A 26586-nucleotide genomic window follows, 5' to 3' on the forward strand; every position below is an offset into this window, starting at 1 on the left:
TTGTTATCCAGGTAAAACTTATTCAACCTTTTCTTCAGATGTGATCCAGCAAGGCAAGTGTCATGATTGAAGGAAATGTTATTGAAACAATAGTGAACTTTCCTGTTTTTCTAGGTAGGTGAAGTTTGCCAAAGACTTAAAGACAGCAGTTAAAGAGAAAAGTGGCTGCAGTGATCGACAGACGAGTCGAGAAGAGAAGTTACAGAATGTACAGTGGTGTGAAATGCTGTCTATGGATATTTTCAAATGTTTCTGAACAAGAACTTGAAATTCATCTTGAAGTTACCAATACCAGTGTGAAAATGATAGATGCAATATAAAGTAATACTAGAAATAATGGGACTGTTTAGAGTCCAGCTGTGGTGCCTTTGAATCCAGATATAAAGCATAACACATGCTAGTCTCATATAGGAAAGATGGTGGAGTTAAAGGAACTTACCAAGGAAGTGAATATTAAAGCAAATTATGGTGAGAGGATTTGGATGGCAAAAAAGGCATACTATACCAATTAACAGTAAAACTGTGGAAAGTAAGATTAGAAATAAGGATGAAATCCAGTGAAACCGAATATAATTTTTGTTTCCTCAACAGATAGCTTAAGTGAAATTCCTCGAGAGTCAGAAGCATGAAGGAAAAGGCACCAAAGCACACAATGTTGATGACTGTTTTCTATAGAAAACCATTGTCAGTGCAATTTCTAGCAGTGTGCAAGCAGTACTTCACTTCTTTTGCAAGATTTTTTTTCCCTTCTTAGAGTTGGTGCAATGGCAGAGTTACTGTATATAAGTTCAGGGTGGTGTAAGGGGTGCATTGCTTTTTCATCTGAAATCTGTTATTTTAATTCAAATTTTGATTGATAATAAAGGTATGACGGGCTCTTAACTCATCAAAAGTGAAACTGGTTTGAAAGATGATTGGTGACTGTATATATTCCAGTACTAACTCATCTTGGACATCCCTATAAAGGTGAAGTGGGATGGCACTCTTCTTGGTAACCCAGACCACAGTAGCCATTTTGTCAGTCTTTGTTCACCTCTGCTTGGTCGAGCCTATAAGTAATGCAATTTTTATAGACTTTGCCTGTTATATTTTCCACTTCTTAGATAGTGGCAGCTAGCGTGGCTAGGTGCTGTAATTTGTCTACATATTTATTTTCTCAAACTGTATTACCTAATTTTTTTAGTAAAGAATTCTATGTAATTGTAAAATCTTGTAAAATCTTAGGTGATTACTTATCTAGTTAAAGAAATAGGGTATTGCAATCATTTGGTGTAGGAATGCTGGCATCTTCTTCTAGTAAAGATTGCGCAGCTGAAACTGCCATCACTTTTTATATTTCATTTGGCTTATTTTCTAAAATTGATGCACTAATTAATAATCTTTTGTGTGTTAGACTGATCTGGCTGGTGGCAGTATCTACCATAGATACAAGAAAGGGTCGTAGCACTGAAACATATTGTTAGCCTCTCCTTGAAATTACTGATTTTGTGTAAATGCAATAGTATAGCCAAATTACAGTTACTCTGAATAACCTACACTGCAAAGCACTAAACTAAGAGGGGATTTGGAGAAGTGTCTTTGAAGCCAGGGCCTGTAACCTTGTTCTGTTATTATTCAGTGTGGTGCCTATTTTGATGTGATTGGTATGAATCTGCAGCCCAAAGCAGTAGTCCACATTTGCTACTACCTTTAAGACCAAACTTAATGTATTTAAAATGCTAATTTATATTCATATTTACTTTTATTTTGTTGTTTGTTTATTGTTTAATATATTATTAGGATTACTAGTGCAGATGGGCTAAAGCTCGTGTCATTCATATATTGGTTTGAAGTAGTGTCGATGTTGTATATGGACTTATTTAGCCTGCAAAATCATTTTGTCCCCAAGATAAGAGACGTATAAAAGAAGAAGTTATGGAAATGAGCAGGAAGTAAAATGGATAGAGGAGGAATTGTAGTCAGTGATAGGATCTTAGAGAAGTAGAGAAAGTAAGAGTTTAGGAAATAAGTGCAGTGGGAGGTGAAACCTCATGACTAAAAGGGATGAAAACCCAGCCTAGGATGCCTTGTTTAGTATTAAATTGTTTCCTCGGTATAAAAATGGGTTGATTGTAATAGTGTTATTCAGACATTTGAATGTGTGTATAATCAGCACCAAACAGACCAGAGGTAATAAATGAGGTGTTTAACCCATCTGCTCATTAACAGCACTATATATGCTTTTAACAAATTGAGTGATGCGGATAGTTTAGATTATGTGAAAGTCAAATTTGCTTTGTATGTTTGCATGTTATAAATTAACACGAGTCTTATAGATAAAAAGTTGAGAGAACAGGAGAAAGGCAGAGGGCAGTGTTAGTATTTTTATTGCAGAATTAAGTACCTACTTTAATAGGTGGGTGAGTGAATGTCAAATTACTGATTTTAAAATATTATGAGACCTTATGATAAAGGAGCAAGAACTCAGTAGTTTTCTTGAGAATATGAAAATCTAATTGTTAGACTGGGAATGTAACAATGCTGATGACATGGATAGAAAAGATAATCACTATTAAACCAACAGGTCACAACTGCACATAAACATCATATGTAACACCACACAGGTCCCCTTCGAATGGTCAACATTTCACAATGTCGACATTCATATGGCCGAGACCATATGATCGACATTTCAAATGTCGACCATGGGGAACTGGTATCTCCTTACAGTGCAGAATGGAAAGATTTCCACTTCCGCACTGTAGTGTGATCTTGGAGTTGGTATATTTAAGTTCCAGGGGGTATGGGGGCGGAGCCCCCAATGTGGGGTGCAAGTGGGACGAAGCCCCCCTGCTAGCAGCATTAAGGTAAGTTTGTTTTTTTTTTTATGTTCTACTTTTATGGTCGACATTTCAAATGTCGATCGTATGGTCTCAGCAATATGAATTTCGACATTGTGAAATGTCGACCATATCAAGTAGACCCCACCACACATACATATAAGGGAATGCTGGGGGTAGTCTAAACCATCAGAGCAGGTTCTGCAGGCACAGGGTCAGCCAGTAGTTCCAATACCCACCAAAGTCTTGTGGTTAAATGTCTTTAATGTAACCAGATGAGATACAAGACAAAAGTCATATGAGACACAAGTAGAAGTGGTATTACAGTAATAGTGTGATTTTTTTTTTAGAAAAACATTGTTCCAAACTACCACAAGTGTCTCCACTCTGTCCTGCTAGAGGGGAAATAGACTATTGTTAAGGAGGACACAACATCAAACAGAACTGTTGTTAAGCCTGCAGTGGTTAAAAGGAAAAATACTTGCCTGAGCACTCTACTCCAATTAGTATGTTGGGAAATACACATTTTCAAGTATTACTGGTTATAATTTACTTGGACTGGGAAGGAAGCAAGGGGAGAAGGAGGTGGCAGTTTTATATTATTTCAGCTTATGTTTTAATAAGAAATGGTTTAGATTATGCTCATTCAGTTACACACAACCAAGTATAGCGGCAAGCACAAATGGATGGCAGTGAAGGAGATTCAGCCAGGGCTCATACCTCCACCAGAGGTTGGTGGTGTGGCAGGTTCAGAGGTTTAGAGAGAGATAGAGAGGTAGCAACAGTAAGCCTGAGTCTGAGACACAGCTGTCAAAGGTTACTGGGCCTCCCGTGGAGGATACTACTTCAAGAGGAAAGTTAGGTGGAAGTAACAAGCCTGACTCTGAGCCATAACTGTCAGAAGATACCAAACTTGGGAAGGAAAACTGATTAAGATCACACAAAAAAAAAAAAACAGAGATACACTCATGTCTCATGTCCTGTCTTACAGAACTTGAGGGAGGTAGCCAAAGAGGCTCCTGATTCTCAAGAGTAGAGAGCATCTGTATACCTGAAAATGGGGCTGAAGTATTTAGAATGGATTAAGTAGGGCTACATGGACAAATAAAACAGCAGCTGGTGATCTCCAGGGTGTACTGGTAAACACTTCTGGTTATAGACCTTGATATTCCTTTTATTGTTACATGGGCATGAAGTTTACCAAAAGAAGAATTATGAAAATTTTCTTTTGGCCACATACTTCAGAAGATGTTACAGGGTACAGTAATAATTGTTAGCAGTGCCAAAATGTTGGTGAGGTATTGAAATATGACACTAGGTACTCTGAGTCAGTGGTTCTGTCTTCTGTTGAGGAAAATAAGGTGGCAAGTGCTGAATTACAATATTTTGGCAAAGAAGGTTTTCCTAGGAAATACAGATAGAGAGAGGTACTAATTCCTAGCCAGATATCTTGACCTGTTTGTGGAAGTGTTATGGAGTAAAATATTTAAAGACTACCCCTACAATCTACACATAAATGGCCTGGAGGAGAGGTTTAAATTTATTCTTAAGATCATGTTGAGAGCATTCACAGACAGTTTTCAATTGTTAAGTAGTTTTCTGTTAAAGAGTATGTCCTAAATATGAGGAGTAGGCCTGGGAAGCTTATGGGTAGATGTGGGAGTGCCTAGCATAAATACAACAGCAACAAGAGGTTTGGTATGATCAAACAGCCAGAGACAAAATATTTAAAAATCACTTCAAACACGAACAAACTGATGAAAAGCTTCAGAAAATTCACACCTAGAAACAAACCGCTTTAATAACTTTAAACGCACTTTTTTTACAAACGTTTTTCGTCTTACTCTATAGTAAAACTTCTTCAGAAAAAACAACAGTTCATTACAAGTAGCCCTTATATAAATTAAATTCAAATTTTGGCGCCAAACTACGCACCAAATCATGATGAAATTTAAAGTTATATTCACCTACATTACATTTCAAAAAATACGTTAATATAATACATTAAATAAAATAAAATAAAATACATCATAAAGACTGGGATTGACTCATAAAAAATACTATTATTAAAAATTGTTCAACATAAATAAATTTTGACCATGTGCACTATTGGAGAAACTTTAAACATCTCATAATATGGGAAAAACGATGGGGTAACAACCTTATTTATACTTAAATACCACATGTTCAATATTCAAAAATACATATGTATAAAAAAATATATATATGAAAAAATATATATATGTTTTATCAAAAACTTGAACACCGATGCTTTTATATTAGTGTAGCAGTGTTCCGAACTGTTAGTGTATTCCGTCTAAAGATGACAGATGTCCGGAATACTGTTCAAAAATCATGACAGGTAAAATGTATAAATAACCATGCCCATGAAAGTAAATAATGAATAAATTACTATTTCATGGATTCATTAATTTAAAAACTAAAAATGAATTATTTATATCGATCGCTATTTTTAATTTATGATAAGTATTTTTTATATATAATAATAAGCCTCTGGTTTAACTAACTTACAAATTATATATAATGACAGGAGTTCAGAAATTTCTTCTCATATTTTTAGAAGTGCTAAATATGCAAACGTCTACAATGTAAAAATGATCATACTATTAATAGATTGATACCCTCCTGAAAGAATTTATGTTTACATTTAGGTTGCATTTATTGTCTATATTTAAAAATTCATTTCCCATATACGGGAAACCTTTGTTATGTATAAAATCCAATAATATACAAAATAATATACAATAGAAAGTAATATACAAATACGCAAATATTTGATGATGCGTGTAATATATTGCTTATAAATTAAATATTTAAAATTATTAAATAATACTAACCGTATGTAAATCCTTAAATTATTTCAGTACTTCCATATATAATATTATAAACTATTTGTTATGAAATATTTATATATGGTAGGTATACATAAACTATACTTTACCTTTCCAAACTCTTCAATTTTAATAAACAGCTGATGGAACATTTTTCATTAAGGCCTGGATATAAACATGCATTAAGCCTTATTTGCCACAAAAGTTCTAACTTTTCCAAAAATAGACCAATAGGTCCCCCTCTTGTGTTTGAATGCACCTGTTGTATAATTTTAAACTTGAATTTATGTTCAGGATTCATTTTGATATGCCTGGCTAAAGCATTCTCTTCTTTTGCTTGATTAATACTTCTCAGATGTTCTGAGATTCGATCTCTGATCCTACGGTCTGTTTTGCCCACATAAAATGATGGGCAACCTTGGCATTTTGCTATGTACACTACTCCCTTTGTATTACAATTATATCTCCCCTTTAAGTAAATTTTATAACCATTGATATCAATACTGTGGCCTGTATCTATTATATAGCAAAATGAGCAGTTACCACATTGCATCATGCCCGGATTTCTTATCAATATATCTTTCTGCCTTTGAAAGAGGAATTTGAAACTATTTGTTTTCCTCCATACAAATTTAGGTGTAAGATTGAACACTGAATTTAAACCAGCATCTTCCTTCAATAGATCCCAATTCTTCAGAATTATTCCTTTTATATGTGTTGAATAAGAGCAAAAATTCATGATACATGCTAAAGTAAACTTTATCTCTTGTTCTATGAGCCCCTCTTGGTCATATACTTCTATGATTCCTTCATTACTATGAATCAAACTCTCTTCGTTTCCATTACTCCTGTTGTTTAAAATAGGTGTGTAAAACCCATTCCTTCTTTTTATTATAACTTCATTCATTATATCTTCTATCAAATTGAATGGATATGCTCTATTAAGAAACATGGACCTTAAATTTCTGCATTCCTCTTCGAATTTTTCATCTGTTGTTATCATTCTTGCTGCTCGGACATATTGTCCCTTGAGCACTGAACGTTTCTGATGGAATGGATGAAAACTAGAGAAATGCAGAAATTTATTAGAATATGTAGGCTTCCTATATATTAAAGCTTCATATTGTTTTAAATGACTATTCTTTATCACCTTTACGTCCAAATATGATATAGATGAAATGTAAATTTGTATGTGAAGTTCAAAAATTCAGATGTATGATTCAACATGGATACTAAATTTTCTGCTGTTTGTTTTGTACCATGAATTATTATGAATATATCATCTATAAATCTGACATAAAACCTCACTACCTCTTGAAATAGAGTATTCGAGAAAGCATATTTACACTCCCAATATGACATCACCATATTTGCATAGCTTGAACCACATCGTGATCCCATTGCTACCCCTTTCTTTTGTACATAATATTGATCTTCAAAAAGAATAAAGTTATATGATAATATTATATCTAACATTTCTTGTACAAGAGTAACTTCAGATTCTAATGCCTGCTTTTGACGCATTCTAGTTGTAACCCATTCTATTCCTTCGTCATGCGGAATGCTAGTATACAGTTCCTTGACATCTATTGCCAAAAAACTGTATTCATCTCTATATTCGAACTTATTTAATCTTTCTAAGAATGTCCAAGAATCTTTTATGATCCATTCTTCCTTTGTCACATATTTCTTTAAAATAGAATCAATGAATTTAGTGCATGCATAAGTAGCGGAATTCCTCCCATCCACAATAGGTCTGAATTGGGGATTATACAAATTTTTGTGGATTTTTGGCACCCCAAAAATTACTGGGACTCTAGGTGTTAACATGAAGAAAAAATTGAATATATGAATATCGATTCTTGCTTTGATAAATAATTCATTTATGAAGCTTTTTATAACTTGATTTGCTTTATTATATTCATTAAGAGATGTTATCTGGTATACCTCAGTGTTCAAAATATCCGTGATACGCTGCTGATAATCTGGAATGTCCATAAAGACTAAGACCCCTCCTTTATCTGGGTACATTATTCTAATATTGGCCTTTAATAAACATTCCAGACCATCCCTTTCTTCTTTATTCAAGTTATCAATGAATTTTAAATTATTATTGCTTAACCTCCTCAAATCCAATTCATATATTTTTTCGAATGTAAACAGTGTATTATGTAAAGGAGGGTTGTAACAACTAGCCACTCTAAATTCCTTCGTAAAATGATCTTGTTGTGTTCCAAAAATATGTTTCAAATTTAACTTTCTGACAAAAAGTTTAAGATCAAAAATCGTTTCTGCCAAATTCATTCTACTTGATGGTACGAAAGTTAAACCCTTGGAAAGTGTATCCACCAAAACTTGTGTGACCTGAAAAGAAGAAAAACTGTAAATAGTAAAATCTTTATTGTTGTTTTCTATAATATCAGGTCCATTTAGTTCATGATTTGTCTCGGTCATCTTCTGTTGTTCTGATTCCTCTTCCTGTTCCATCGCTTCTTCTGCGTATATTTCTGAAAACCCTGATTTTTATTAGCAAAAGTTGTTGGTCCATTAGCTACTTCTGCTCTAGAATTGTTAATGTTATTGTAACTTTTTATCCATTCACTTCTTCTTATTGGATTTTGTTCCGCAACATTCTGATCTTGATGTCGTGATGATGCAGAAGTAGAAGGATTAGACTGATGTTCATGGTAATTGTTACTAATATTATTATCATTTATTCTGGACTCATTTTCATTATTGTTTTCCATAAAAAGATCTAATGAATCTAATCGATTATTCTGCCATACTTGCACCGGTGAGGGCAATGGATATGCTATCCCTTTTTCATATTGTCCTCTATCTCTTACCAATTTTTTGATTTTCGTTTTCTTTTTCTTTTTCAAGGATATTTTGAACACTGAGGTATACCAGATAGCATCTCTTTAATGAATATAATAAAGCAAATCAAGTTATAAAAAGCTTCATAAATGAATTATTTATTCATATATTCAATTTTTTGTTCATGTTAACACCTAGAGTCCCAGTAACTTTTAGGGTGCCAAAAATCCACAAAAATTTGTATAATCCCCCATTCAGACCTATTGTGGATAGGAGGAATTCCGCTACTTATGCATGCGCTAAATTCATTGATTCTATTTTAAAGAAATATGTGACAAAGGAAGAATGGATCATAAAAGATTCTTGGACATTCTTAGAAAGATTAAATAAGTTCGAATATAGAGATGAATACAGTTTTTTGACAATAGATGTCAAGGAACTGTATACTAGCATTCCACATGACGAAGGAATAGAATGGGTTACAACTAGAATGCGTCAAAAGCAGGCATTAGAATCTGAAGTTACTCTTGTACAAGAAATGTTAGATATAATATTATCATATAACTTTATTCTTTTTGAAGATCAATATTATGTACAAAAGAAAGGGGTAGCAATGGGATCACCATGTGGTTCAAGCTATGCAAATATGGTGATGTCATATTGGGAGTGTAAATATGCTTTCTCAAATACTCTATTTCAAGAGGTAGTGAGGTTTTATGTCAGATTTATAGATGATATATTCATAATAATTCATGGTACAAAACAAACAGCAGAAAATTTAGTATCCATGTTGAATCATACATCTGAATTTTTGAACTTCACATACACATTTGACATTTCATCTATATCATATTTGGATGTAAAGGTGATAAAGAATAGTCATTTAAAACAATATGAAGCTTTAATATATAGGAAATTTCTGCATTTCTCTAGTTCTCATCCATTCCATCAGAAACGTTCAGTGCTCAAGGGACAATATGTCCGAGCAGCAAGAATGATAACAACAGATGAAAAATTCGAAGAGGAATGCAGAAATTTAAGGTCCATGTTTCTTAATAGAGCATATCCATTCAATTTGATAGAAGACATAATGAATGAAGTTATAATAAAAAGAAGGAATGGGATTTACACACCTATTTTAAACAACAGGAGTAATGGAAACAAAGAGAGTTTGATTCATAGTAATGAAGGAATCATAGAAGTATATGACCAAGAGGGGCTCATAGAACAAGAGGTAAAGTTTACTTTAGCATGTATCATGACTTTTTCCTCTTATTCAACACATATAAAAGGAATAATTCTGAAGAATTGGGATCTATCGAAGGAAGATGCTGGTTTAAATTCAGTGTTCAATCTTACACCTAAATTTGTATGGAGGAAAACAAATAGTTTCAAATTCCTCTTTCAAAGGCAGAAAGATATATTGATAAGAAATCCGGGCATGATGCAATGTGGTAACTGCTCATTTTGCTATATAATAGATACAGGCCACAGTATTGATATCAATGGTTATAAAATTTACTTAAAGGGGAGATATAATTGTAATACAAAGGGAGTAGTGTACATAGCAAAATGCCAAGGTTGCCCATCATTTTATGTGGGCAAAACGGACTGTAGGATCAGAGATCGAATCTCAGAACATCTGAGAAGTATTAATCAAGCAAAAGAAGAGAATGCTTTAGCCAGGCATATCAAAATGAATCCTGAACATAAATTCATGTTTAAAATTATACAACAGGTGCATTCGAACACAAGAGGGGGACCTATTGGTCTATTTTTGGAAAAGTTAGAACTTTTGTGGCAAATAAGGCTTAATGCATGTTTATATCCAGGCCTTAATGAAAAATGTTCCATCAGCTGTTTATTAAAATTGAAGAGTTTGGAAAGGTAAAGTATAGTTTATGTATACCTACCATATATAAATATTTCATAACAAATAGTTTATAATATTATATATGGAAGTACTGAAATAATTTAAGGATTTACATATGGTTAGTATTATTTAATAATTTTAAATATTTAATTTATAAGCAATATATTACACGCATCATCAAATATTTGCATATTTGTATATTACTTTCTATTGTATATTATTTTGTATATAATTGGATTTTATACATAAGAAAGGTTTCCCGTATATGGGAAATTAATTTTTAAATATAGACAATAAATGCAACCTAAATGTAAATATAAATTCTTTCAGGAGGGTATCAATCTATTAGTAGTATGATCATTTTTACGTTGTAGACATTTGCATATTTAGCGCTTCTAAAAATATGAGAAGAAATTTCTGGACTCTGTCATTATATATACTTTGTAAGTTAGTTAAACCAGAGGCTTTTTATCATATATAAAAAATACTTATCATAAATTAAAAATAGCGATCGATATAAATAATTCATTTTTAGTTTTTAAATTAATGAATCCATGAAATAGTAATATATTCATTATTTACTTTCATGGGCATGGTTATTTATACATTTTACCTGTCATGATTTTTGAACAGTATTCCGGACATCTGTCATCTTTAGACAGAATACACTAACAGTTCGGAACACTGCTACACTAATATAAAAGCATCGATGTTCAAGTTTTGATAAAACATATATATATTTTTTCATATATATATTTTTTTATACATATGTATTTTTGAATATTGAACATATGGTATTTAAGTATAAATAAGGTTGTTACCCCATCGTTTTTCCTTTATTATGAGATGTTTAAAGTTTCTCCAATAGTGCACATGGTCAAAATTTATTTATGTTGAACAATTTTTAATAATAGTATTTGAGTCAATCCCAGTCTTTATGATGTATTTTATTTTATTTTATTTTATTTAATGTATTATATTAATGTATTTTTTGAAATGTAATGTAGGTGAATTTAACTTTAAATTTCATCATGATTTGGTGCGTAGTTTGGCGCCAAGATTTGAATTTAATTTATATAAGGGCTACTTGTAATGAACTGTTGTTTTTTCTGAAGAAGTTTTACTATAGAGTAAGATGAAAAACGTTTGTAAAAAAAGTGCGTTTAAAGTTATTAAAGCGGTTTGTTTCTAGGTGCGACTTTTCTGAAGCTTTTCATCAGAGACAAAATATATTACTGAGCAGAAAGTGATGATGCTTATTTTGATAGAATAAGCTGCAAACACCAAGGGAGGGTTCCATTCACTATTTTGAGAAAGGCAAATTATGTTAACTACATGTTGGAGTTGCCAGAGAGGAGGTAGAAACATAAAGTCTTCCATATTAACATGACAAAGCCCTACTATGATAGAAGGACACTGGTAAGTAATATCTGCAGTGTGATATAGTATGAATTCGAGGGGGATCTTATGTAAATCTTCTCAATGTTGCTCAGTCACATACCTGAGCGGATGGGGTAGTACTTTCACAGCAGCTGTCATCTAGCCTCATTCAAGAAAACTCTGCAATAGTACTAGACTATGGGGACATGTTTACTGCTAAACCAGAATGTATCCAACTAATGGAGTACTATGTGGCCATAAGAACCCAATGGTCCATCAGACAGGTTCTGCACAGGGTATCTGAGTTAATCAAGAAAATTATATGGCAGGAAATCCTGGATATTTTGGGGTAACTCCCACAATCCAACAGTCCCTGTGCCCTACCATTAGTGGTGGTACCAAAGAAAGACTGGAGCACCAGGTTCCTTGTAGGTTACAAAAAAACAGAATAGTCTCACACAGTCAGATGTTTATGATATGCCAATGACTGATGAAGACAAAGCAGTTGGATTGTGGATAGGTACCTAATTACTACTGACCTGAATGAGGTTACTGCTAACACATACAGAAAGGGAGGAGTCAGATTTTTTTACCCCTTTCTGGTTGAATGAGTACAATTTTAACAGGTCAAAATGGTATTCTAGTCTAAATTTGGGATTTTAGTCCTACAACATGACAGTACAATGTAGAAATGGAGTAAGTAATGCAAAAGCAGATGATCTTTTAAGATAAGAAACTGGGTAGTTCCTCAACCTCAACTCAGGTTTTGTTTCTTGGGGGTATCTCAAGCAAACTTCCCTGAGTCTAGATGGGGGGGGGGAGTGTGAACAGGTGTACATAAAATTGAAACTGTTTTTGTTTTTTTTTTTTTTTTTTTTTTAAGTAATGAAACAAGCCATGGAATGTACAAAACTAGATGAAACATGTAATTGCTTTTTTTCTCTGAAATGCAGTAGATGATGTGGAAAATAACCTGGAAAATATATGAATGAGATGACAAAGAAGGTGCTTTTTTTGTTGTGGTGCTCTAGTTAACTGTAGCATTTAACTATAAAAGAAACAGCAACTTTTGTGTTTGTATAAGTTGGGGGGGACATTCACTCACTCAACCAAGCACCATGGACTATTCCCTCTTACTTGAGGCATTAAGCCATATAGTTGAATCAATCCTTACTAATTTCTCAAGACATTACATCATCTAGCTGAAGTCTTTTGTTTAAATTCAAAATTTGATTAGCAAAGAAAACAGCTGAAACAAACCTCATAGAGTTATATTGTCACATCTTCAACATTTGAAGAAAAAGGAAGAAGAACCCTCCCTAGACAAAGTAAGAATAGCACTACGGAAAGTGAAGTCAGAGAAAACAGAAGACTCAGATGAGGACATGGTAGATATGATCAAAATGTTTGGTGTTTAGGGGAGAAATGGTTCCTGAGGGTACTCACAGCTGTATGAAGAGAAAGGTGTACGCAAAATGATTAGAGAATAATCATCCTAGTGCCAGTTTATCAGAACAAAAATAATGCTTTTATTGAATCACTCTAAGAAGTAAAAATAAGGAGGAAGAGTGAACAATTTGCAAAAGAAACACAGACAAGCTAATTTCAGAAAAGCATTTGAAGTTGGTTTTGCTGATTCCTGTTACTTCTTCTGGTACCTCATTACCACAATCAGCAAAATCAACCTTGAATGCTTTTCTGAAATCAACTTGTTTGTGTTTCTTTTGCAAGGTGCTTACTCATCTTCCTTGTTTTTTTATTTTTAGAGTGACTCAATAAAAACATTCTTTTAAAAAATCTTTTTTTATTTATATTTTTATTGTTAAGTGCTGTGAGATCTTTTGCATCCACCTGAGTTGCCACCAACTGAAGCAGATGGGCCCTCCGTTTAGCACCTGATTTGAAGGACAGCACACCGAGTAGTGTGTAACCCCTTTATGCTGCACGGCAGTGTCACTACTGGAAAATTAATTGAACTATCTGGTGTAGGAATAGAACCCACAGTCTTCTGCACCAAAGACAAAGTGTACAACTTGTTAAGTTACTGAGATTGTAGACTCATGATTTAAATCCCAAAATTAAAGTGATTTACCAGTGTTCTAAAACTGACCTTAGCACTGCAGCATGTAATGCATAAAGTCCCAAACAGCACTTTCCCCCATCAGACAACATTCTGTTATCTCATTTATGCATTAAAATAATTTTAAAAAATGCAATTCCTTGCACTGATGTCAGTGAGGAAAAACAAGGGTATAGGCACAGGAAAAATGTCTTTTGCCTCCATACACTTTAATGGACGCATCAATGACCATGCGCGAAGATGTCCCATTAAAGGCTGTGGATGTAGCTCACATTACCCTATGGTAATGTCACAACTGGAGAAGCTACATTTTTGGGGGCCACAGTTTAATAAAAAATTACAAACCTTTTAATTAAAAAACAATCCAAAAAAGTAAGAAAGTGCAAGCAGTAAAATATATCACGGTGCTTGACTCATTAAATACCATGATGTATATAGAAACATTGGCAAAGTACTTTAAAGCAGTAATAACTGTATTTGGTCCTAAGCAAGTATTATCTTGACAACATCTGAGTTTTAGTATTTTAGGTTATCATTAGTCTATGTATGTGCTAACTAAACAAAAAAAAAAAAAAACAAATTCATGTGGTTACCAAATAAACAACAACAAAAACAATATTTTTGTGTCACAACCCGAGGCTTATTAAGGGGCCTAATTCAATGCCTGGTTGGAAACATGGCTAGAATTAAGCATTTCTGCCCTGAAGAGTAGTAATCTATGCTACCTCATGAGATTTTTCTATGAAAACACATGTAGAACAGTCAATGTACAACAGTAGCTGGACAATGAATTAACCATTGTGAGCACACATTGCATACTCCCTGGTGCATATCCTCAGTATTAAACCAAGTGTAGAGAAAGTATAAATACTTCAGACTATAGCAGGATGAATCTAACTGTTAGTCATCCACCATGATCTTTATGTATATTAGTTTGGAGATTAGGGAACAGTTCCGCACTCTGTGAAATGGCTTCATACTCTCCAACAGAACTGCCAAAGAAGCAAGTCTGAAAGAGTAAAACACTTCTTTGTATGTTATTCTAGCTGAACTAAAAAATACTAAGTCTTTATATATATAATCTACAATTGTTCTACTAATAAATATTATTCTGGTATTCTCTATCACTGGATGAACTTAACTGTTAGTTTAAATCTTTAGTCTAGCCTTAGGCATTCAGTGAACCTTCTGCAAAAATCAAAAAAAGTATTATACTTTTAAAGCCTATAATATGTTTAGGTTGTGAGTTGCATACACACAACTTTACCTGGTTTGTGCATAATACAACAACTAAGGAACTTCAAATGATCGATTTATCAGGTTGGTCATGCTTCATCTGCTGCTGTTGTCTTTCTAAATTTCCCCAAATGTTTAGGATTTCTAATACCTTGTTAGGAAACCAGGGTACAATTAAAGGTCACAAAATAAATATTGCTTCAATCTTTGATGTTTGCCAATAGTACTCTTAACAGTGCTTGCAATGTACCTAGAAGTGCCTCCTTGTGTAGTTCAGATGGATTTACATGTATTAAGTATACTTGCGAATTCTTTTAACAGCCCTGCTTCTCCTGCTACTATTGGAACTATCCAGGTGTCTTTATTCTATGCTGATCTAGTTAATCTTTGCATATTCTGCTGTTTTGTGACTTTATTTCTGACAGTACTCAAGACATTATAATCTCTAGATATAGATATTTCTATGATTAATGCTACTTCTGTCCTGTACTCCTCTACTACAGTACCTAGTTTACTTGCTTATAGTTTCTTTACTGTTGGTATTGAGTGATCACATGTGATCAGTACTTCTTCGTTTTCAGTAATTCTTTGTGGTTCATGTTTCCAATGCTCCTCAGCCACCTGTATGCTGTAGGATTTGCACAATCAGCAATGTAGCAGTCTTGCCACATTATTGTGCCTTTCAGTGTACAGTCCCACAACAATGAGTATATCACAAATTTACCTTCAGCTGGTCGACTAACAAAAATGTCAGTATCATTAAGGTAAACCACTCTATGTCAAAAACGGAAATATACACTTTTGTAGTACGCATGTGCAAAGGTTGCTTCTTGCTGCATGTAAACATTACTTAAAAAAAAAAAAAAACCATAAACAACATCCCTGATATAGAGGATTCACCCTGCACCCACACTAATAACATATACTATCTCTGAGATCGCACAATCCTCAGAGAAAGGGAGTATTCCCCTACCTGGGGATTGTTGATCTCGCACACCTGTCGACTGTCTGTATAGTTGACCAAATGCAGTCGATTAAACAGATATCGATCAAACCAACAGAACGTATATCACAACCAACAACAAAATTTACAATCATTTCTCATTCTGTACTGCAGAACCTACATTTGTCTGCATTCCCCATTTTTTGATACAGACTTTGTAAATCTGCATGCATGTAGTCCACAGTATTAAGCTACCATTATTAACCTTTTACCTTTTGGTTTAAATTCACCTCCTATTTGCCATTCACGCATCAAATCTTGATCAACATATAGTTATTCCAGTAGTTCTTTAAACCTGCCACTATAACTTCGGACTTTCCAGTTTTCTTACATTTTTTTTTCTTCTAGTCATATTCTTGGTGAATTTCTGATTTCCCATCCAATTGTAAGTGTAACCTTGACTAATGGATGGGGGAATTGGAAATTCACCCCAGATCTGGCCCCCATGTCTCTGATAGACAATATGATGGGATAGCAAAAATGGATAAAAAAAAAATAAGCAAGGACAAGTCAGAAAGCTGTTCCTCCTTTGCAGCTCTGGTTTACTTACTCTAAACAGTCACAAATTAGACAGCAAGTAACATGGACCCACCAAATTGTCCTTTACTGCCCTTTTGTTCTAAATTTGGAAAATTCTGGATGGTGGATTATCCAGTGCCAATTAAAATGCATACAGACTTTTTTGATAGCTGCTTCCTGCTTCAGATTGACACAATAAATATATGTATCTCTGTTATTACAGATCCAACATGGAGCCATAGGAAAAGTCAGGGCAGTACAGTTTTTTAATGTGGTCAGAATTAGCTCTATATTCTGTTTTTCCAGTCAAGAGTGTAAAAGGCAGAAACTTAATTTTCTCTTCCTTTGTCTACTTATACTGTACACGTCTTACTTTTCTTGTCTACAGAAGTAAAACTGAGCAAGAATTGGATGTGTAAGTTATTTGTTGTGCGTTCCATTTCTGAAGTTTCTACCAATAACACAGCTCAGTAATTTTACTTGTGCGCAGACAACTGTGTTACTCGCAGCTCATTAGGAAATATATATTTTCATTGAATCATGAATCTCAGTTTTCAATATCTGGGAAAACAGTTCTTTAATTTTTGACTCAGTGTGGAATCCATCTAAACGCCAACAATTCTAAGGCTACAAATAAACCTGTGAACGAACAGGAATCTTAGATTCAATGGTTTGAGCTGTAGCTCACTGCAAGTGATCTCAATGGCCTCAGAGAGAAGACAAAGAATGTCCAATGTGCCATGCTTCCTCATTTTACAGTCAAGGAAATCTTCAGTTTATTTAGCACTTTTTTATGGTTGCCACCTTTTCAAATGCCCAAAGTGGGACATTTTTGGTATAAACGTCAGATTTTGCTGGCCAGAACATACCCATGACCAGTAGAAATGGCAGAACTTCACTTTTTTGCCTACATAAAAGCTTATTCTTGTAGCATTTTAGTTGCTTATTCTGTTTCTTATAACATTTAGGTGTTTTAGATACAGAATACCTGTTTTATGCAAATATTACATAACATATAGGAAATCATTTTGCCCTAAAATCTCAGGACATTTGCCATTTTTACAATTTTTTTGCAGGACACAATTGCCCAAAGAGGGACTGTCACTCGCAAAGTGAGACAGGTGGTAACCCTACACCTTTTCTCTGAAAGAAGAGGACAGAAACACTTTGTGAGTTTTGACAAGTAAATTTCAGGCATATTGCAAACCAAAGCAAAATCCACCCCATGTAAGACATTTCTTTTTTCCAGAAACCAAGGGCTGCAAGAGAACATTTATGCATATGCTACTAACTTCAGACACGGAACATAACTGTGCATTTGAATGCCATATAAGAGGCAAACGTTTGAGACAATGTGATCTGACAGGAAAAAGAGCCTTAGATTTGTCACACCAGCAAATTACCAAGTGTGCAGTTAAAACTAAAGAGCTAGAAGTGTGAAAGAGTGACACTGTGTATGAAAATAAAATGACTCTGAAGTCTAAAAGATGTCAAACTTGAAAGAGAAGCCACTGAGACAATGTAAGAATTGTCTCCTGCGTTGTGATGATTGTCTCTTACTCAAACAGTATAATACAGTGTGTAGCAGGTGTACATATATAATGGCATTGCTTTCTGATGATTGTCTCTTACTCAAACAGCATAACACAGTGTGTAGCAGGTGTACATATATAATGGCATTGCTTTCTGATGATCGTCTCTTACTCAAACAGCATAACACAGTGTGTAGCAGGTGTACATATATAATGGCATTGCTTTGTGATGATCGTCTTTTACTCAAACAGCATAATACAGTGTGTAGCAGGTGTACATATATAATGGCATTGCTTTCTGATGATTGCCTCTTACTCAAACAGCATAACACAGTGTGTAGCAGGTGTACATATATAATGGCATTGCTTTCTGATGATCGTCTCTTACTCAAACAGCATAACACAGTGTGTAGCAGGTGTACATATATAATGGCATTGCTTTCTGATGATTGCCTCTTACTCAAACAGCATAACACAGTGTGTAGCAGGTGTACATATATAATGGCATTGCTTTCTGATGATCGTCTTTTACTCAAACAGCATAATACAGTGTGTAGCAGGTGTACATATATAATGGCATTGCAGGCTAACATATCCTACTTACAGACAACTCAGACATCAGAATCATGAGCACAATACCACACACCTCGGCCCTGACCATCATACTACACATAATCCTTCATATGCTAAGGTTCTAAACCTCCAAAATGCAACATGACATATAGCAACCTCAGCAACACTGTCTGCCTGTTAATTCTGCCATCTCACATAACACAAAGACTACCAGGGTCATTGATGCTAAGTCCATAAGGCAGCATCCATTAAACCAAACATTCTAATTAAAGATGACTGCACTGTAAGACATACCGAAGTACCTCTTACCAGGCTGAGCAAGGAAAGACTGATGGTTATCTGTCTGGTGTCAGGATCTGTCAGATCACACATCCACTCAAGTCCTAGAACAATAAGTGCAGATATGACTCTGTAATAGTTCTTGTCATTGTCGATGACTTGCAGTGTACCTCCTGGGACAATATAAATACAGACATAATGAAACTCTCAGAATATGCTCCAGGCATGTATGGGACTAGCTTGAGCAGCATTCTACCTTCTCCAAGGATAGTACCACAACATGAGCAAAAAATAATTGAACAGTAATTGTCATAATTTTGTTGTCATTCAAAGGGTGCTCAATATTTTCAGCCTGGGAAGACATGATTGACAGACTGCACTGCTTTGCCAGGGATGGCTTGTACCTGTCCTCTAGGTTTTAAATAGTGGCAAAGACATTATCCAGCCCCATAGTGCCTTTTATTGCAATGCCTACCAGATATACCTATCAATATAATGAAAGAAGGAAAGGAAAATATGAAGGTGTTACTGATCAAATGCTAGGAGCATAAACAAGAAATTCCATTCTCTACAAGCTCTCCACACTATGGAGGAAGTAGGCATCGGTGTAGTGCCTGAGACTTGGTTTAAAACAACAGAGAGTACTCCAGCTGTGCAGGGCTATAATGTCTTCCACACTTTTAGACCTGCCACTGCACAGGAGGTTAAAAAAGGTGGAGGTGTCACAGTTTTCATTCAGAAAAGACTCACATCAAGGCTGATTAAGCAACATGATGTACTATAACTTCTTCATGTCCAAATCACCATCAGAAAGGTCTGTTACCATATTGGCTAGCTACAAAATTCCCTCTATGACCCAAGAAAGCCACAATGCCTATCTACAAGAACTAGAGTCACTCAGTATTAAACCCAATACCATGTTCATGGGTAATCTAAACTATCCAGGTACAGTCTGTAAAAAAGGGCAGAGATTCCTGGACTTTGTTAATGCAAATGCCCTGGAACAACTAGTCAGAGTACCCACGGGGAGGAATAACATCTTAGACCTTATTCTCACTAATATGGGGGTATTTTACAACATCCCTTGCATATCCTCATCACTTCTCAAGTCTGACATAAATCTGTCCTCTTTGAAATAAAATTTAATCCAGGGACCACACTCACTTGGTACCTTTGTCCAAGTCAAACTATCTACTCCAAAGTGATACATATGCAAGCTTCAAAACCCCACTAACCTCAGTTAACTCTACTGAATATGTGGAAACATACACCTGTAAACTCTACCAGCATGTAAACAGTTGCACAGATGCTGCTGCACTCAGTAGTAACAAGCAACGGGCATGCCACAGAAGCAAACCCCTCACTGTAATCTTAATATCAACAGGCTTTACAATAAAAGGAAGATATTATTGGCTAAAAGTAAGAAGAGCAATATGCAGAATGATATACCTTGGGCAGAATCCTCAGACAAGGGTAGAGCTCCTCAACTGCAGCAATTATTGGTAAATCTCAGGAAAAACAATACTGAATGAGGTAGCCAAACACGACCATAAGAAGCTGACCATTTATTAGTTGTAAGGTAATAAAAAACGAACAAAAAAGAAGAAAATCCAGTAAGCGCTTTCACATTCAAGTAGAATGCTTCATCAGACTGTTAACTGCTAAAACCATTAATTATCTTTAAATACCATGTTCTTTCATTGTCAAACCAATCATATTGCAACCTCATGAATATTAAGTAAACAAAACCATATTGTGATAATGTCTTTCGTTTGTTCCATATTCATAGTTTACAGAATCCTTCAATTATGTGAAATATATGGATACAAACACATAGATTGTATATCAATATTTAAATACATGTATATATCAGCGTAAAATATAAAAAATATAAGAATATCAATGTAAAAATATATATAAATAAATAAATAGACCTTCTATAAAGCCTTGTATAAAAGCATATTAGTCTGTTAAAAAATGTATGCATCACAACGATCTAAATACTGGGGTTGTTCGTTGTTGGTATATAGCTTGCAGAAGTTGCAATCAATGTCCTTTTATGTTGAATGATTATAAATGTATTCATCCAGATACAGGAAAGGAATATGAATTTAGTATTTATGCTGATTGTAAAACACATGATCTGATCTTGCCACCTGTAATAAATGTAATTCATTCTATGTAGGTATGACAAATAGAAACTTAAGGGAACGTGTGAAAGAACATATATATGCAATAAATAAGGAGGATGAGAACAATGCATTAGCAAAGCATGTTATGAACAATGGCACTACACATGGCTTTAGGTTCATGGTATTTGAACTGATATATAGGAACTTCAGGTTAGGCAATTATAAGAATTATACTGAACAAAGAGAAATGAGGTGGATATTGAGATTACAGGCAGACAGAGGCTCAGTACTCAATGATAGGGTCTCTATGAAACCCTTTCTAGAAGCCAGGAATCTCAAACATTAAAGATGTTTTTACCTAGAGATAGACTAATAATATAGGTCACTTACACCTCTTACCTCACATTACTTATCAGCTAGATAAAGTACTTTCCACTTCTGCTTGTGTATATATATGTTTCACATGAACTATGTTTTGTTATTGTATGTATGTAGATGCCTTCTGAAACAGTATCAAGAAATGTAATTCCATGTGTTTACTAGATGGTTGTGATGCATACATTTTTTAACAGACTAATATGCTTTTATACAAGGTTTTATAGAAGGTCTATTTATTTATTTATATATATTTTTACACTGATATTATTATATTTTTTATATTTTACACTGATATATACATGTATTTAAATATTGATATACAATCTATGTGTTTGTATCCATATATTTCACATAACTGAAAGATTCTGTAAACTATGGATATGGGACAAACGAAAGACATTATCACAATATGGTTTTGTTTACTTAATATTCATGAGGTTGCAATATGATTGGTTTGACAATGAAACGACATGGTATTTAAAGATAATTAATGGTTTTAGCAGTTAACAGTCTGATGAAGCATTCTACTTGAATGTGAAAGCGCTTACTGGATTTTCTTCTTTTTCGTTCGTTTTTTTATTACCTTACAACTAATAAATGGTCAGCTTCTTATGGTCGTGTTTGGCTACCTCATTCAGTTTTTTTTTTCCTGAATATGCAGAATGATAGCTCCAGCATCATTAAATTAAACAAGCAACCCAGGTGTTTAGTTAATTCTACCAAAGTCAAGTTTGAGGCAAAAGTAGACACTCAAACGAAGGACAAATACAAGACCTTTTTAGTTAAGTTCATAATCACAAGAGCACAATGCAACAATGCACTGAGCTGATTGCAAATTATGTTACCTACACTGAAGCTGAATATACAGTTAACCTATTTGCTATATAAATTCAGCTCAAACTTTACTCCCCCTCTCTCCTCCCTGTCTATCTTACATGAAATATCTGAAAATGACTTGCCACCAGCAATCACACAAGACCAAGAACTGAAAGCACTATCAAAAGCAAAAAATATTGTGTGAATAGATCTTGAGTATCACAGGGTGTATCTTGAAGATTATGAAGCATGATTTAGCCACAACCCTAACAACACTGTTCAACCTTAGCCTCCCTAGCGGTTTTGTACCAAGTGAATGGAGAAGAGCAACAGTTACTCCCCTTACACAGACCCAAGCAATTACAAATCAATAAATCTGACCAGGCTCGTATGCAAAATCATGAAAAGAATTATCACTGGATTAATCAATAAGTTTATGGGAAACCTCCAAACACTAGACCCTTCTCAGTATGGATTTGCTAAAGGCAGGTTATGCTTACTCAACCTGGTGGATTTTTTTTGAAAAGGTCACCAAAGCAATGGAAAAAGGTAAAACAGCACAAACCACCTTCCTGACCAAGGCTTTTGACATAATTCATGCACTCAGGCAAAGTAGTAAACTTAATAAACTAAGCTAAACCTCATTGCTGGATTGCCAACTAGCTCACAGATAGGCTGCAGGAGAACAAAACAGGGGAAGGTATCTCCACACAAAAAGTCACCAGTGGAGCACCCAGGGGTTTGATGCTGGGACTTCTGCTTGGTAATTACTTCATAGAAGTAAAAGCCAATACCAAAGTGTGCTGGTTACCTAAGTTTGTTGAAGACTGTAAGATAGGAGCAGTGCTAAAATATACAGGAAGGCTTGTCCCAAACAAATAGCTGGTGCCAGACTCACAGACTAAAGCTAAATACCAAAAAATGCATTATTATCTCCTATAAAAGTTGACTCCCCCAAGGAACTACCACATTCACAACACACCCCTACAGACTGACCCAGTAGTTCAGGATTTGGGAACTTATGTGGACAGTGATATAACGTTTGACCAGCATGTGTTCACTGTGGCAAAGAAGTCCTTCTATATTGAGCAGCTCATAAATACGGGCATTGCTTCTAGGTCCAGGGATGTCACTCCCCATTTTTTCAGTCCTCATTAGGCCAGTCATTGAGTATAATGCCAATTTTGGCTTGCATCTATCCACACACAAGCAACAACTATAACACCTGCAAAGATAAATTACAAAAAAGGATGCAATGCCTAAACAATATGTCCTACATTAACTAACTCAGAGCCCTATCACTATATTCAGTCTCTTACAGTCTGCTGAGAATTGACCTAAGTCTAGCGTACAAGGCATCCTTTGATCCATTATTGATGGATTTACCTCACACCTGCAAGTCAAATGGTATCAGAAATACTTGATCCAGGGACCTAAACCTTTTATGCAATGGTATGGATATCTTGCAGAGGATCCTGCTGCTGTGGAACAGACTTCCTATCCATGTAAAACAAACTCATCCCCGATGACATTCGAGCTAAACTTGGATCAATGGATGGGAAAGAAGAAGTTTACCACAAGAGTCCACCTGTACTATTAATTAGCAGATGCAGCTCCTAAATGCGTTATCTCAATGCATGGGTCAAAAATATCTATGTTTTGATCTAGTAATTATCACTAGAGTAATATATAAATATAGATCTTGGAAAGGGTCAGGTGGATCTAAATTCTAATGGGATAGGTTAATTCTAATAACCAAATAGGATAATTGGCTAGGCTTAAAATAGCCTGCAAGAGCAGTTAGCCTCATACTAATCTATGACCCTATATGAAGTTTCCCATCATGACAAATATGACACATGTTAAGAAACATACAACAAGGAACAGAAAGCAGTGTAAATGCTGTAGTCATAGTCAAAATAAAAGCCAGTGTAAAGTAACAAAAAATAATATCGATTGAATCTGTGAAAGTGCTAGTCATTTTGCAGGAATCTGATTAAATGTAAGAAGTCACAGTAGCAGAATATTAATATTATAAAATCAAGCAGTCAAATATAGAAATAGTTATGAATACAGTAGAAAAGCAGTTTGTAGATAACGTGCAAGCTAACAACAAAGGCAGGTATAAAAGACAACTGTGTAACAAAAATAAAAAAATAACAAAACTTGGAATGAAAACCAAGAGTCTTCAGCAATTCGGGACTGAGAAATTAAAGATAGATGGTAAAGGTATAAAGTAGAACAGCGTATAACATGATGTCTGAGTTTGTATTCAAAATCTTTTCTCTAATGTGTAAGTTAAGTAAATCTGCATACATAGTGTTATGTAGTCTTTGGTTTGATTCCCTCAGCCTCTATTTGTCTACTTATATGACTATGAGCTAGTCACCTAACAAGACTGTGCTCCCAGGTCACCTCTGTTAAAGGGCTTTTGTGTCCAGTGGGCTTACCTGTTATCAAATAAATAAAATAATTAAAAAAAATCATATTATAGCACAAGCTAAAGCCAGCAGTGCAGATCTAGTTGGCCTGTGTGTACAAAAATAACGAGTACAATCAATTGTTTTGAATCATAGGTCTGTGAAGTCTAATATTTTGGGCACAGCTGATTGCATGTCTACGGGAATGATTAAGAGAATTCATACAACACAGCTAGAAAATATTGACAAAAGTTCAGTCTACATTCAAATTAAACAGAGTCCACTGGACAGAGAAGAGCAGCGCACTTCTGTAATGCACTTCAGTCAGAAAATACAAAAAAAGCAGTTTATATGTTCACAAAGGCAGGTAGAACATTCAAGATGATTGTCACTTTGAGTATAGAAGAGTGCTGAGGCAAAGCCAGTGAAACACAGTTGACACCTGTCAGAAGAATTTCTTAATACTCAGGAAATCAGGGTCTATCCCAACATCCAGAAATCAGGGTTTCTGTCAGGAAATCAAGCTACGATGAGTTCTTGAAATACTAACACTTTTCTGAAGTATGTTTCCTAACATGCTTATTTTTTCCATTGGATTTTTTTATCTGCATAATATGGTTTAGTACAGCCCTCTGTTGTGATCCTCCACCTAGTCTAAAACTAACCCAATTCAGAGTTGGGTACAGACTTTGCTATAGTTTGTGTAGGAGCTGGGGATACTGTGATTATTATTTTTTTTACTTTCCTCATAAACTTTAGAGATTTGCACAATAGGTCACTATGGATTATGTGTTGGCTGGGGACAGTGTGGTCATTATTTCTTTAACTTTCTTCAAAATTACATCTTAGAGGAAGCCTCCAAGATGCCTGCACACAGATCAACAGATTAACTTTGGCCCATCCAGTGTGAAAACAGAAACAGAAACAACAGCTAGTGATACTGTCAGCTTGCATAGAATTCAGTTACTGGCTAGTAAGTACATTCTGTGGATGCTTGCAAAGAAGAAACAAAAAGTGCCTGAAGTAAAATCAACAAGAAAAAGTGAGGAGAAAACACTGATTAGGAAGAATCATGCAGTTGCTCAGCAAAAAAAAACAGTTCAAGCTCCAGCTTTGGTGCAAGATATGACTTTCAGTAATCTACAGGAAACAACAAGTCAATTGTGCTCAGAACTGATTAAAATAAACAAAACACTGAAGGAGTATATCAATAGGCTGTCAAGAATGGAAGAAGATTTAAACAGATATTGAGATGAGCTGACAAAACTGCAAAAATCAGAGGTTGAAGTGAAGAAAAGGCTGGGTGAATATGAGACTGTTCAAGAATAGATGTTTTAAAAATGGTACAATCAGAGAACAAAGCACACAGGAAAATTGGGGATGTTCTGCTGTATCAGAGAAACTAGATGGAACAGACTGTATTCATTCTGTGATGGCACAAATAATCCATTGGACTGGTATTCCACAGCAGGATTTGTTAATTGAAATGGCACACCAAGTGTATGCTCCAAATATGACCACGAGAAAGCAGCCAAGAACTTTATTAGTAAAGCTGCAAACCTACCATCAGAAAGAGCCCATTTTAACAAAACTGTGGCAAAAGGGCAATGTATTAAAAGCTGGAGATAGTAGAGTATTTGTGCAAAATTATTATTCACTGTACACCAGGCAGAAGAGAAACAAATGTATTCCAGTAATCAGGGAATGTCGACATTCATGTGAAAGATTCAAGTAGCTATATCCAGCTGTCTTCATAATATTTTTGTTTCTGGAAGATCAAAGTTATTTTTTGATGCAAAATAGGCTAAGGTGGAAATGCAAAAAATGTGTCCAACAAAAAATGAGCCATTAAGCAGAATGGGACTCTGCTTCTTGTT

The sequence above is a fragment of the Protopterus annectens genome, chromosome 6.part0, assembly GCF_019279795.1.
Source record: "Protopterus annectens isolate FY-2018-M chromosome 6.part0, PAN1.0, whole genome shotgun sequence".
NCBI lineage: Eukaryota > Metazoa > Chordata > Ceratodontiformes > Protopteridae > Protopterus > Protopterus annectens.